This window comes from Megascapheus bottae, chromosome 17, assembly GCF_031878675.1.
Source record: "Megascapheus bottae isolate mThoBot1 chromosome 17, mThoBot2.hap1, whole genome shotgun sequence".
NCBI classification, from domain to species: domain Eukaryota; kingdom Metazoa; phylum Chordata; class Mammalia; order Rodentia; family Geomyidae; genus Megascapheus; species Megascapheus bottae.
The window spans coordinates 25,753,919-25,767,165 of record NC_143525.1 but is presented as its reverse complement, the minus strand read 5'-3'; the positions used below and the strand labels follow the sequence as shown (position 1 = coordinate 25,767,165).

General features: G+C 51.0%; 1 long non-coding RNA gene across 1 annotated transcript; it reads right to left on the bottom strand.

Annotated features, from left to right (window-relative positions):
* Window positions 1-32: 32 nt before the first annotated feature.
* Window positions 33-10,217, bottom strand: LOC150051441 (uncharacterized). Its single transcript, XR_016538326.1, has 3 exons — window positions 9,885-10,217; window positions 4,360-4,558; window positions 33-102 (listed from the first exon to the last, which is right to left on the bottom strand). It is a non-coding gene; the product is annotated as an uncharacterized LOC150051441 (long non-coding RNA).
* Window positions 10,218-13,247: the final 3,030 nt, after the last annotated feature.

Below are 13,247 nucleotides of genomic sequence, written 5' to 3'. Positions count from 1 at the left end.
GCCATCCCCTCCACCCCAAGAGACCCCCTTACCTGTGTCTTAGTCATAGCATCTCAGGACCCATCTTTTAACTGGACTGAAGATTGCTATGGCGGCCCTCACCTGTAAGCCAGGAACAGAGGCTACAAATGAGAAACCCGGAGAAAAATCTGTCCTTATCAAACAAAATCAGGGTGTTTTTGAGATTTTTGTTCTGGAAGTTGCCTCCTCACAAGGCCAGATGACAGGAAGGAATCAGCTGAACACTGGAGACTCAGGCCTACAATCCTAGCTGCTTGGAAGGCTGAGATCTGAGGATGGAGGTTTGAAGCCAGCCTGGACAGGAAAGTCTGTGAGACTCCACTCCAATTAACACCCCTTCCCCCCAAAACACCCCAAAGCCAGAATCAGAGGCATGGCTCAAATGATAGAATGACAATCTTGAGTGCAAGAGCTAGGGGACAATGCTCAGGCCCTGAGTTCAAGCTCCAGTACTAAGAACAAAAGAAAGAAAGAAAAAAGAAAGAATACCAGGTGCTGGTGGTTTATACCTATAATCCTGCCTACTCAGGAGGCTTAGATCTGAGGATCGCAGTTCAAGGTCAGCCTGGGCAGGAAAGTCTCAGAGAGACTTGGCACTAATTAACCATCAGTAAACTGGAAATGGCTCTGTGGCTCAAAGTGGTAGAGTGCTAGGCATGAACAGAAAAACTCAGGAACAGGTGGGTGCTGGTGGCTCACACCAGTAATCCTAGCCACTCAGGAGGCTGAAATCTGAGTTCAAAGCCAGCCTGAGCATGAAAGTCTGTGAGTGTCTTATCTGCAGTTAACCAACAGAAAACTGGAAGTGTTGTGGTGGCTCAAAGTGGTAGAACGCTAGCTTTGAGCTGAAGAGCTCAGGGACAGTGCCCAGGCCCAGAATTCAAGTCCTGCAACCGACGAGAGAGCCAGAGAGAGAGAGAGAGAGAGAGAGAGAGAGAGAGAGAGAGAGAGAGAGAGAGAGAGAGAGAGAGAAAGAGAGAGAGAGGGAGAAGGAGATGGATATTAGTAGCTAATGACTATAATCCTAGCTATTCAGGAGGCTGAGACTTGGTCTCAGTTCAAAGCCAATCCCTGAAAGTCTGAGAGATTCATCTCCATTTAACCACCTAAAAAGCAGAACTTTTTAGGAGTGGAGTTATGGCTCAAAGTGGTAGAGTACTAGACTTACGCACAAAAGCTCAGGGACAGTGTTCAAGCTCCGAGTTCAAGCCCCATGACTGGTCCCTCCCTCACCCCGCCCCCCCCCCCAAAAAAGAAGAGAAAGGGAATCTGGAAAGAGAGAAACCCGGCTCTGTTTGAGTGTTGTAGCAAGAGTCAAGGACTGAACTTGACTTTCTAGATCTGAGCACTGACCTTGGGCAAATGAGGGGGGCAGGGGGACAACAGAGTGCAGAGCCTGCTCCAATGACATGTAGTACAACAGACCTGGAGTGCATAGTCTCCAGACCCCCTTTCCTAAGCCCTGGGGGACTAGGCTGGCCCAGCCCCCACCCCATGGAGGCGACAGTCAGTGGCAGCATCAAATCCCTAGGAGAGAGAAACAGGAAGCAGCCTCTGCCCCTGGGGAGGCTTGGGCTGCCTGGAAGGACTCAGCTGACACTGGAAAAGTCTTGTCTGGCTGACCCGTGAGCTTGAACTCCATCTGCGCCTTCATGGAATACTCCATGGAAATCCAAAGAATAAATAAATAGCCACGGCTCTTCGAAAGCAAGGCAAATACACAGGCCAAAGAGTCCATTGCAAACAGGAGGCGCCATGCAAGGCAGGGCTCCAGGCTCACTCAGGATCTATCACCTAACCTTTCTGAGCCTTAATGACTTCTAACTTAAGATGAGGCTTGCCCTGGAAGGCAGAGAGGAAGGAGCCCAGACATGTGCTCAGGGAAGTTGAGGAGGAGGAGAGCGGGTAGAATCCTGAGGGAGAAGAGGGGAGAATCAGGTCACTTCCGGAGACCAGGACAAAGCAGCAGCCTGGAGACTTTCTGAAGTTCTGGGCTCCATGGCCCCTTGGGGACTCAGGCAAAGCCAGAGCTGGGTGGTGCTCATTCAGCCACCGTGGAGGTGGTTGGTGGGGAATAGTCTCTGGGAAGTAAGATCCTCACCCCCTTTCACTCTGAGTGGCATGAGAATGGTGGTGGAAACTGGACCCACCCTGCAATATGGCCCTTTAGAATGACCCTCTCCTCCCCATCCCCTGGACCCCAGCTAAGGCTGCTGAGGGAGGATTGGTTCTGTGCTCTGTCTTCTCAGAACAACTGGGTCAGCTCCCCCTGGTGAGCTCTGCCTGAGAGCCATGGGGTGTCAGAAATGGGAGGGCCAGGAGGCTGAGGCACCGGGTGACACTGCCCAGTGTGCAGTCCCACAGCGCCCCCTGCGGGCCACAGGGCAAACATCCGGGTGTGCTCTGCCAGCCCCACCAACTTCACTTCTAAGGAACCTAAAGGACCCTAACCTGAGACAAAAACAACAAATGCACAGCTCTAACAGCCTAGGGAAATGTCCTCCCACGGTGCAAACCATGTGAAAAAAGCCAATAAAAGCTAGATTGTATTAAAGATGCATCCAGCAGAAGTGGTGGGATCAAGTCTATAATCTTATTTCAGAGACAGGAAGATCAAAAGTTCAAGGCTAGCTTTGAACACTGTCTCAAACAAGCAAACCCCATTTGTCTCCAATTAATCACCTGAAAACTGGAAGTGGTACTGTGGCTCAAGGGGTAGGGCCATAGCTGAAGAGCTTAGGGACAGTGCCCAAGCCCAGAATTCAAGTCCCATGACCCACAAAAAAAAAAAAAAAAAAGATTTTGAGTTTTTTGTTTTTATTTTTGTTTTTTTTTTTTTTGAGGGGGTGGGTTCATGGGACTTGAACTCTGGACCTGGGCACTATCCCTGAGCTCTTCAACTCAAGGCTACCCCCTACCCTTGAGCCAAGCCCCACTTTCCATTTTCTAGGGGTTCATTGGAGATAAGAGTCTTCAGGTTCTTTTGTGCCTGTGCTGGCTTTGAACCATGATCCTCAAGATCTCAGCCTCCCTAGTAGCTAGGATTATAGGTGTGAGCCGCTGGTGCCCAGGTAAATATTTTCCTCTTAGGTCTTAAGTCCTAAGGTAAGCACCGCACTGGATCCATTCCTGGTCCTGACACTGGGACTCAGAGCTGCTTTTCCCTCAGCCTTTTTAGTGCCTGGCTGGTACTCTACCATGTAAGCCACACCTCCAGTTCTGGCTTTTTGCTGGTTAACTGGAGATAAAAGTCTCAAAGTTTTATTTACACAAAATGAATCTAAACAAAGATTCTCAGATCTGAGCCCTCTGAGTAGCTAGGATTATAGCTACATAGGGCCAATATGTAACCCAGACTGGCCTGGAACTCATGCCTTGGCCACCCCAGTGCCAGGAGCCCAACCCTGTCACCAGGCCAGGCTTCCACTGCAGTTCTGCTTTTTGTATGAAACTCGAGATCTCCAGAGAAAACAAGACTGGGGTCTCAATCACTGAAACCAAGACCTGATGAGATCCTCCAGGAGCCAGTGTGGGGAGCCAATGGGCTCTAGGCCCGGGAGTGAAATGAAGGAGGGCTGGTGGAGGAGGCGGAGCAGGCAGAGGGAGGGACCAAGAGGCTGCAGGGGTGGTGTTTGCCAAGGCCACAGCCGGCAGTGTCAGTCAGTCCAGCTGCAGGTACAGAGCCAAAGGGACAGAGGGCAGGACAGTGCCTGGAGACCTGATGAGGTAGACTAGAGCTTCTGGAGCAGAGAGTAGGCTGTGGGAAAGGTCAGCTGGAGGCAGAGATAGAGCCGAAGAGCAGGTAGATGTGAGGGGAGGGCAAGGCATAGCCAGATGATCCCTCCAGTTTGGAGAGAGAGACAGACAGACAGACAGAGACAGAGAGAGAGAGAGAGAGAGAGAGAGAGAGAGAGAGAGAGAGAGAGAGAGAGAGAGAGAGAGAGAGAAGGAAAGAAGAAAAGAAAGAAGGAACCAGGCAGTTTATAATCCTAGTTCCTAGAAGGCTGAGATTGGGAGGCCAAAGGTTCAAGGGCAGCCTGGGCAGAAAAACTGACAAGACTCCATCTCAGTGAGAGAAGTTGGGCGTGGAAGTATGTGCCTGTCATCCTGCTATGACCAGAAGCAGAAGGTATAGGCAAACCAACATTCAGAAGCATGCTCAGAACAAAGTAGGACACTATCCCAGAAATAATTAATGTAACCAGGAGCTGGTAGTTGATGCCTATATTCTTGGCTACTACAGAGGCTGAGACCATTTGACACCAACCAGGCAGAAAAGTCTCGAGACTCTATCTTCAATTAACAAGCAAAAAAACCCAGGCTGGAAACATGGCTCACATGGTAAAGTGTCAGCTGGGAGCCAGAAGGCCCAGTGAGAGCATGAAGTTCTGAGTTTAGACCCCAATACCAGCAAGATCTTCATCACTATTGGATGCTAGCAGTCATCACAGTGAACAGTTGGGTGTGGTGGTACATGCCTGCAGTCCAGCCTTGGGAAGCAGAGGCAGGAAGACCAACAGTTCAAGGCTAGTCTGTGCTGTGACAGAAAAAAAGAAGAAGAATTACCACTGGGTGTGTTGCACTGGGAGACACTGGGAGACAGAGACATGCCCCTGAAGGCCCTGGGCCCGTGGAAACGAGAATGAGGCTACCCCAGGGCAGACAGTGGTAGCCTGCATCTCACACATGGGCCCAGAGAGGCAAGCTGAAGTTTGACCTTTGACTTTCCTCTTCCCTTGATGACTTGTACATGATGGAGAGACTCTCACAGAAAACAGTGACTTCCTACTCTTCTTCCTGAGATTCTTATCTCCAATTAACCATCAGAAAGCCAGTGCTTGGGGCCAGGAGTTTGGCCTAGTGATAAAGTGCTTGCCAAGCATGCACGAAGACCCGGGTTCGATTCCTTGGTACCACATACTTAGAAAAAGCCAGAAGTGGTGCTGAGGCTCAAGTGGTAGAGTTCTAACCTTGAGAAAAATCCAAGGACAGTGCTCAGGCCCTGAGCTCAAGCTCAGGACTGGCAAAAAAAAAAAAAAAAAAAAAAAAAAGCCAGTGCTTGTGGCTCAAGTGGTAGAGCACTAGCCTTAAGGAGCTCAGGGTCAGAGCCTAGGCCTCGCGTTCAAACCCCAGGAGCAGGACACACACACACACACACACACACACACACACACACACACACTTACCATGAATTTTACTGTCATCTTTATGCTGTGCAATGCATTTTGGCTGTGGAAGCCACACCACTGCACACGTTTTCTTTTGTAACCTGCATATCTGTGTCTCTGGGGATGATGGGCAGGCAACCAGTACCTAGCCACTGGTTGAGATGGGGTCTCATCAACTTGTTTGTTTAAGGCCTCAAACCACCATCCTCTAAGTTCTGCCTCCCAAGGAGGATCACAGGCTTGAGCTACTATACCCAGCTTTCACTGGCCTCGTCTCATGTCTGCTTGAATCATATTCTAGGGAAGCCAGCTCCATGAGGGTAGATTTGTCTGGAACCTGGTTGCCGCCCATGCCCTGAGGGTCCCCAGAGTACTGAGCTCATAGAGTGCCCAAGAATGATGGAGCCCTCACTGTGAGCCTCTCGGTCTCAGCCTGCACATGTCGTGCCCCAGTGGTCTTCTTTTACAACACACAGGTTCAAAGGTAAAATGATTCAGAATCTCAAGGTAAGGATGGCATAGGTAAGGTAGCCTTCTGAGCCTGGACGCCATCTAGGCGACACTGCAAGGCTGTGTCTGATCTGGACAGGAGTCATGGGGAACTGAATCCTGCCACCACACAAGCTAGCCTGGGAAGGGATTGCCCCCACCGAACCCACAGATGAGCTAGCCTGGGAATGGACTGGTCCCACCAAGCCTCAGGCCCAATCACTATCTCTCACTTAGCCTAAGAGAGACCTTGAGGACAAGGACCTGGCTAAGCCAGGAGGGGGTAGAGGAGTGTGGGGGGGGGGGTAGGGGGAGTAGAGGTGGGATGTGGGCAGTTCCCAGTCCCCACAATCCATGAGATCATAGCTGTGATGTTTTGGGGCTTTTTGTGGGAAACTCTTTCTCTAAACTAGCTGGCTATTTGAACTAGCTGTGGTGGGCAGGCAAGATGAATGCTTCTCTCTTCCCCTTGAGGCCTCAATTTTAAATGCACCACACTCGCTTTCTAAGTGCCTAATAAATATGTTCAGTGACTATGTGTCGATGTAAAAATAAAAATAAGCAAGAATTAAATTGAATGTGGGAATCACATTAAGATGCCTTTTTTTTGCCAATCCTGGGGCTTGAACTCAGGGTCTGGGTACTGTCCTTGAACACTTTTTGCCCAAGGCTCAGCACCTCTTGAGTTTAGTACCACTTCTGGCTTTTTCTGTGTATGTGATATGCGGAATTGAACCCATAGCTTCTGCATGATAGGTGAACACTCTACCACAGGGCTATGCTCCCAGGCCAAGATGTAATTTTTTGTGTGTGCCAATCCTGGGGCTTACACTCAGGGCTTAGGCACTGTCCCTGAGCTCTTTTGTTCAAGGCTAGAGTTCTGTCATTTTGAGCCATAGCTCCACTTCCAGCCTTTTGGAAGTTAATTGGAGACAAGAGTCTTACAGAATTTTCTGCTCAGGCTGGATTTAAGTAATGATCTTCAGATCTCCTCCTCCTCAGTAGCTAGGATTTTAAGTGTGAGCTGTCAATGTCCAGCCTAAAATCTATTTTTTAAATGCCTCAAGGTAGTTCTCTGGGTTTGGTGTGCGTTCCTCAAGAACACAGGCAGGAGTCTGCAGAAATGGAGTGCATCCTGGTCACTTACAGTCATTCACTCCTTTTGATGTTCAGGCTGTTAGCAATTGGCCAGTACAGGTCTTTCCGCTGGCTCTCGTGTCGTTGGAGCCTGACCTGATTAATCATTGACACCTCCTAGCTCCCTGGGGATTGCTTGCTAGTCAGACACAGAGATCCAACCCACGTTCCTTCAAGACTAGTGTGGTTGGCCAGTGGCTCACTGATTCTTGATATATTTTGTTTTCAGGTCCTATGGCTTGAACTCTGGGCCTGGGCACTCAAACTCAGTACTTGATGCTTTTGTTCATTGGCTGGTGCTCTACCAACTGAGCTATGCCTCTAATCCCAGGATCTCTTTTTTAGTTCTCCATATTGACCCTTGATCAGCTACACTGCCTTAGAAATACTTTCTCTCCTTAGTCCAGCAGGCTTCAGCATGCCTTTTATGGCACAAAAGCTTAAACTTCTATGCTTTCTGATATGTTATCTATGGACCCAAGGCATCTAGATGGTGGGGGGTCTCTACAGAGGCCCCAGTACCCCCAGTTAGGTCATTTGTATGACCTCATAAGCTAGTCTGTGGTAAGTCAGGGAGGAGTACCGAGCATTGAGCTACCTCTGAAACCAGTGTGCTTCCCCCAGGCCAGGCTGCTTTCTTGGGGTGACTGCCACCTCCAGGGTAGGGGGAAGGGGTAACAGTGGTGCCTGGGCTCTGAAGATTTGTCCAGCCAGGGCACAAGAGGTGATGGACCCTGCAACAATATTCAAGTCCACACCAAAGGAGGCATGTGCAACCCTGGCTGATAGGGAGGTGATGCAGGGGAGGTTGGCGAGGAAGAAGAGTATGTGCTAGGAACAGGCTGAGGGGAGGGGGAAGTGTGGAGATTACTTCAAGGTCACCTTGGGGGAGGACAAGGAACCCAGTGGACAGGGCTGAAAACTTTCTCAGGATTCCAGGAGTTTGATCACATCAGCTTTCGCCTCCTCTCTGGCCCTCTGGGATGCCCGACACTCCAAGTCTTCCCCTAGGAGGCAGACAGCTCTTGGAGTGCCCAGGGTCTTAAAGTGTACGAACATCTAGACAGATTGTCACTGGAATCCTGAGTTAGAGAGGAGCTGGAATCTTACTAAACACTGAAAAGCCTTCCTAAGAGTAAGCCTGTGCTCCCTCCCCCCCCCCCTCCCCCTAGTCCTGGGCTTGAGCTCAGGACCTGAGCACTGTCTTTGGACTTTCTCAAGACTAGAGCGCTACCACTTGAGCCTCAGCACCACTTCCAGCTTTTTTCTATATATGTGGTACCGAAGAACCAAACGCAGGGCCTCGTGGATGCAAGCCAAGAACTCTATCACTAGGCCAAACTCCTGGCCAAGCCTGTGCTTTTAACCAGAAATCCAGACTACTTGGTTTTCTGGTGGAGGGAAGGAGCAAGGAGACCTCAGGGTCACTTGATTAGACCGGGCTCCTCCGGGCTCCACCATGCAGTACCAAATGTGACCACCAGAGGGAAATGATGCACCACTGACACCACTGCTGCTGCCCTCTCCTGGAGGTTGGGCTTTACACCTAGGTCGTCTTACTTTGCCCTCTGGAGCCCCTGGGGTGAGGGGATGTCTGAGTACAAATGCAAGGAGGAGTGGGGGCCTGCCTGCCTTCCAGATGCTGATGCCCAGGGGCCTCCCCACACTCAATCAAATCCATGTATGGGTGGCTCCATACTGTTAATTCTAGCTCTTCAACAGGCTAAGATCTGAGAATGGAGGTTCAAAGCCAGCCTTGGCAGGAAAGCCATTGAGGCTCTTATCTTTAATTAAAAACACCAAAAAGCTAGATTTGGAGTGAGCTGTGACTTAAGTGGTAGAGTGCTAGCCTTGAGCAAAAAAGCCCAGGGACAGCTCCTCAGCCCTGAGTGTATTGTATTCCAGTACCACACCAAAAAAAAAAAAAAAAAAAAAAAAAGTTTTGTGGCTCTGTGTGTGTTGGATTTAAAATTAGGTACGTTATACTAAGCACAAATTTTGCTTTCTTCAGTTAATGTATCTTGAGATAATTCTATCAGCACTCAGAGAGCTGCTGCCTCCTTGTTTTTAACAGCAACTGGCGTCACCCACAAATGACAGCCCTGGTCTGTTTCTCCTCTCCTCCCCTCCCTTCCCTTCCTCTCCCTAACAGGGCTTGTACTAGGTAAGGCTGGGATCTGTATCCCTGCATCTACCAGGCTTGTCAGCATGCCATATTTCTTTTTCTTTTCCTTCCTTCCTTTTCTTTCCTTCCTTCCTTCCTTCCTTCCTTCTTTCTTTCTTTCTTTCTTTGCCAGTCCTGGGGCTTGAACTCAAGACCTGGGCACTATCCTTGAACAGTTTTGCTTAAGACTAGTGTTCTGCCACTTAAGCCACAGTACCACTTCCAGCTTTTTCTGTGTATGTGGTTGGTACGGAGGAAAGGAGCCCAGTGCTTCCTGAGTGCTAGGTGAGCCTCTACCGCTAGGCTATGCTCCTGGCCTAACCAAACCTTTCATAGGTTTCTGGAATAAATATTATTCTTCTAGGCATTTTCAGTGCCTTGCTTTAAATGATAAGCTACATGAGCTGGCACAAGCCTAGGAGTTAGAGTTAGTATATAGTATGCCACATTTCCATGGCCAGGTCCTTGACATCAGCTTAGAAAACATCCTGCATCTCCCCTCATGGGGGCTCTGACAGAGCTGACCTTGAAACTCCAGGAGTGAGAACACAACGTTTGCTCAAATTTAAAGTCAGATTGTTCCTGGCTTCTGTACAATCCCAAAGCTGCCTCAACTTTTGTTTTTTCTTTTCCACCATGGCAAGGAAGGATACTAATGGCATTCACTTCTTGGATGTGTGCCAGGGATTCAGCAGGCCAAAACGTTTCACACACACAGACACACAGACACAGACACACAGACACAGACACACACACACACACCCCGTAGACAGTCCTGTGGTCATGCCCAGGGAGGACAGCTGAGTCTAAAGAAGATTTTGAGGGATTTGTCCAAGGCCACAAAGGTGTTAACTAGCAGGGTGAGGATTTGAATCTCCACCTGTTTGTTGCTAACATCACCTTACCTGTGCTTCTCCTTGCATTTATGCATCAGCTGCATGGAAGGCTCCTAATCTGCAACTTGGCAAATTAGGATTAGACCAGGAACTGGGCCCTGGTATCTCCAATTAACGGTCAAAATACAGGAAGTGGAACTGTGGCTCAAATGGTAGAGCACCAATCGTGAATGGAAAAGGCTAAGGGCCAGCGCCCAGGCCTTGAGCTTAAGGGAAAAGGAGCTGAGAATGTGGGCGCTTGGAGGGAGGGAAGGGGAAGTTAGGTCACTTTTTCCTGAGGAGGGGGCGTTCCATCCTGGTGGCAGTTCAGACTTAAGTTAGGCTTCGTCAGGGGAGGAGAAGGGGAGGAGACCGGCGGGGGTCGATGGGGGAGGGGTTGGGAAACAGATCCGCTGAGACAGGCTCCTCGCTGGGCCTCCCGGGGGAAGCCGGCCAGGGGAGGCCAACTGAGCGGCCCCGCCCCGCCCCGCCCCGCCCACCAAGACCACGCCCACCACGCCCCGCCCCGTACGCACCCCGGGCCCCGCCCCCCGCCCAAGCCCGCCCCTCGCCGCCCAGCCCCGCTCCAGCCCCCACGCGCAGGTAGGGAAGAGGCGGAGCGTCCGCAGCGCCCGGGAAAAGCCACCGCCCCGCCGCTTGGCAGAGCCGCTCGGAGCTGCGTCCCGGGACCCAGGACCGGCGGGGAGGTGAGCGCGGTGGGATCCGACGCCAGGCCGCCGGCGCGGGGAGGGCGGCTGCCGGGTAGCCAGGCCGATTCCAAGTTTTCCCCAGCGTTTGCGCGGGGGGTGCGCGGTGCCCGCCTCGCCGAGCGCCCGGAGCGCCGGGTGCCCGCGTGGGCCCTCCGGGAGGCCGGGGCCGGACGCGGACGGCGCCCGCGAGGCCGCTGGACCCCGTCGTTCGGGCCTCGGCCCGGACTGGACGCCTGCGGGAGTCCCCGAGCCACGCTCTCCAGACGTGGGAAGGCTCTGCTGCCTGGGCATGTGAGCAAGAAGTCTTTAAAAACCAAACAAGTGCCCATCCTGCATGTTGCTTATTTCCTGGTATTGGTGTTTCCTGGAATTATTTGCTTTCTGACAGAAACCGTAACTGTTATCTGTACTGTTTGTGGTGTAAGGAGTATGGAATTTGTGTGGAAGGAGTTAAAAGAATAAACTGTTAATTGCCAGGTGCTAGCCCTGTTAGGGAGAGAAATCTTTATCAGTGGAGTTAGAAAAGGAATGAGACCCCCCCCCTTTTGAGTGGGAGCTCTCCACTAACTTTATCAACTTCTCCAACTGTATTTGCCAGCCACCCTTTCCCAGCCTTGCTCCAGCCGGCCGCTAATCCCGTCTGGACTGGGATAAGAACCTAGCAAAGTGCCGAGGAGAGAGTAACGGTATCTTTCCTGCTGAAGTAAATTGCCTTGAGGAAATCTCTGTGTATCTATTCGTTTCTGACAGCAAAGAGTCATGCATTTCTCACAAGCAGAAGTTGGAAGCTGAGGGAGAGAGAGACTGAGAGACTGCCCAAGGTAGAGGCCTGCAGTCCAGCCTGCAATTCAGAACCTCCTTTCTTTCTTTTTTTTTGGGGGGGGGAGCGGGCTCCAGGGAGACCCTGGTCTCAGAGGTTTGCATGTTGAGCTTCACCCAGGTGGAAACAGGTGCTGGGGGCCCAATGTAGGAGGGGGCAGTCTTACACCACCAGGTTGAACTGTAGCTCGGAAAGGGGATTCAGAAGTTCTGAGGTTTGGGGCTTGGGAAAGTTCCCCCCTCCCCCCACATATCCCACAGGGCTTAGGGTGAGATGTTGGGGGGGAGGGGAAATCCTATACGGTCTAGAGCCCTTCTGGAAACCAACCAGGTAACCCAGGTCTCTATCCCTGCCCAACAGATGAGAAACTAAGGGAGAAGTGTGAATGTAGGCTTACTGCTTGGAGGTGAGGAAATCAGATAGAAAGGGGGTGAATGGCTGTCTACCAATGGCTAGATTTAGGAACCTGGCTTGTGTGACATTTGCCAGAGGCAGTGTCTGTGTTAGGGGCTGTGTTCTAGCTTGCTGTAGGAAGCGATGCTTGCCTCACTTGAAGTAGTAGGGTTTTTGATTAGGAGGGAGGGAGGGAGGGGAAGGTGCTTTTGCTACCTAAGAATGTTGTTTTGATTTGGTGGTGGGCAGAGTCTCACCCTCCTTTTTCTGCTCTAGGTTAGCTCTTCCTCTGGAGCCACACCTCTACCTCTGGCACTTTGTTGGTTAACTGGAGATAGAATTTCTAGCCACACTTTCCTGCCCCTGCTAGCTTCAAATCACATCTTCAGATCACATCCTTCAGAGAAGCTAGGATTACAGGCATAGCCACAGGCACCCCTGCTGCCCTTGAATGTTTAACAATATCTAGAGTTATTTTGGATGTCACAGACTGAGAAAGAGGAGGGAGTGTTGCTGCTCTGGGCAGATAGTGGATAAAGGCCAGAGACACTGCTAAACATTATGCTGTGTATAGACTCAATCCCTGAAAAGAACTACCCTGCCCAAGAAGCTGATGGGGTTGTGTTGGCATTGAGAAACTACCAGAGTACCCGGTTCATGGAATAGCTTATTGATCGCTCCTTCCTGCCTCATTTGCCTCAGTGGTTATAGGAAGAACGTGGAGTAAACCTAAATGAGAGAAGTGAGGAGTTCTGCTTTAGTGCTGTGAGCCTGCCTCTTCCCTGCCTGGCCCCTGCTTGTCATCTCAGGCCTGGGACACCTCAGGCCTGGGGCACTTCACCCCAGGAACACCTGGGTCAAAGGATGAGCCAGAGCAGTCCTGGGTCTCAGATACACTGAAAGTTTTTTCATAGCTGGATGGCTGAGACCTGGGTACATGTGTGATATCTTGTGACCATGTGGAATTTTCCACACGTAACTCCTCCACCCAGAAAACAACATCCAAGGAATTCCCAGGGCCCCTATTTCCTCCTCACTGTGGCTTCCTTTTCTTCCCTCTTGCAGTCCCAGTGCCCTCAATGATGGTGAGCACCCTGGCCCACAGTGGGCTTGGCTGCTGGTGGATGAGGTGGATAAGGTAGCCTTGCTTGTGGCATGAGCTGAGCCACAGGAAGAGTCTGTGGTAGAAAATGTCTCAGAATGGTTGGGTGAGAGGATGTGACTTCTAGCTTTCTGGGATGAGGAGGGAGTAGCTGGTAGGGTGGAACAGGAATGGATGACACAGACACACCTACATGAGGGAGTCCAGGCCACCCCCAGATCTCCACTTCTTGAGGGTTCTGCTTGCTGCTTCATTGGCCTGGACCCACTCTTGTATCTGGATTACTTGTCTCGGAACCCTGGCCAAATAAGAGGGCAGATAAGAGCGTTGGGTTGTATAAAAAGACCTGAGTGAGCCAGGCACTGCTG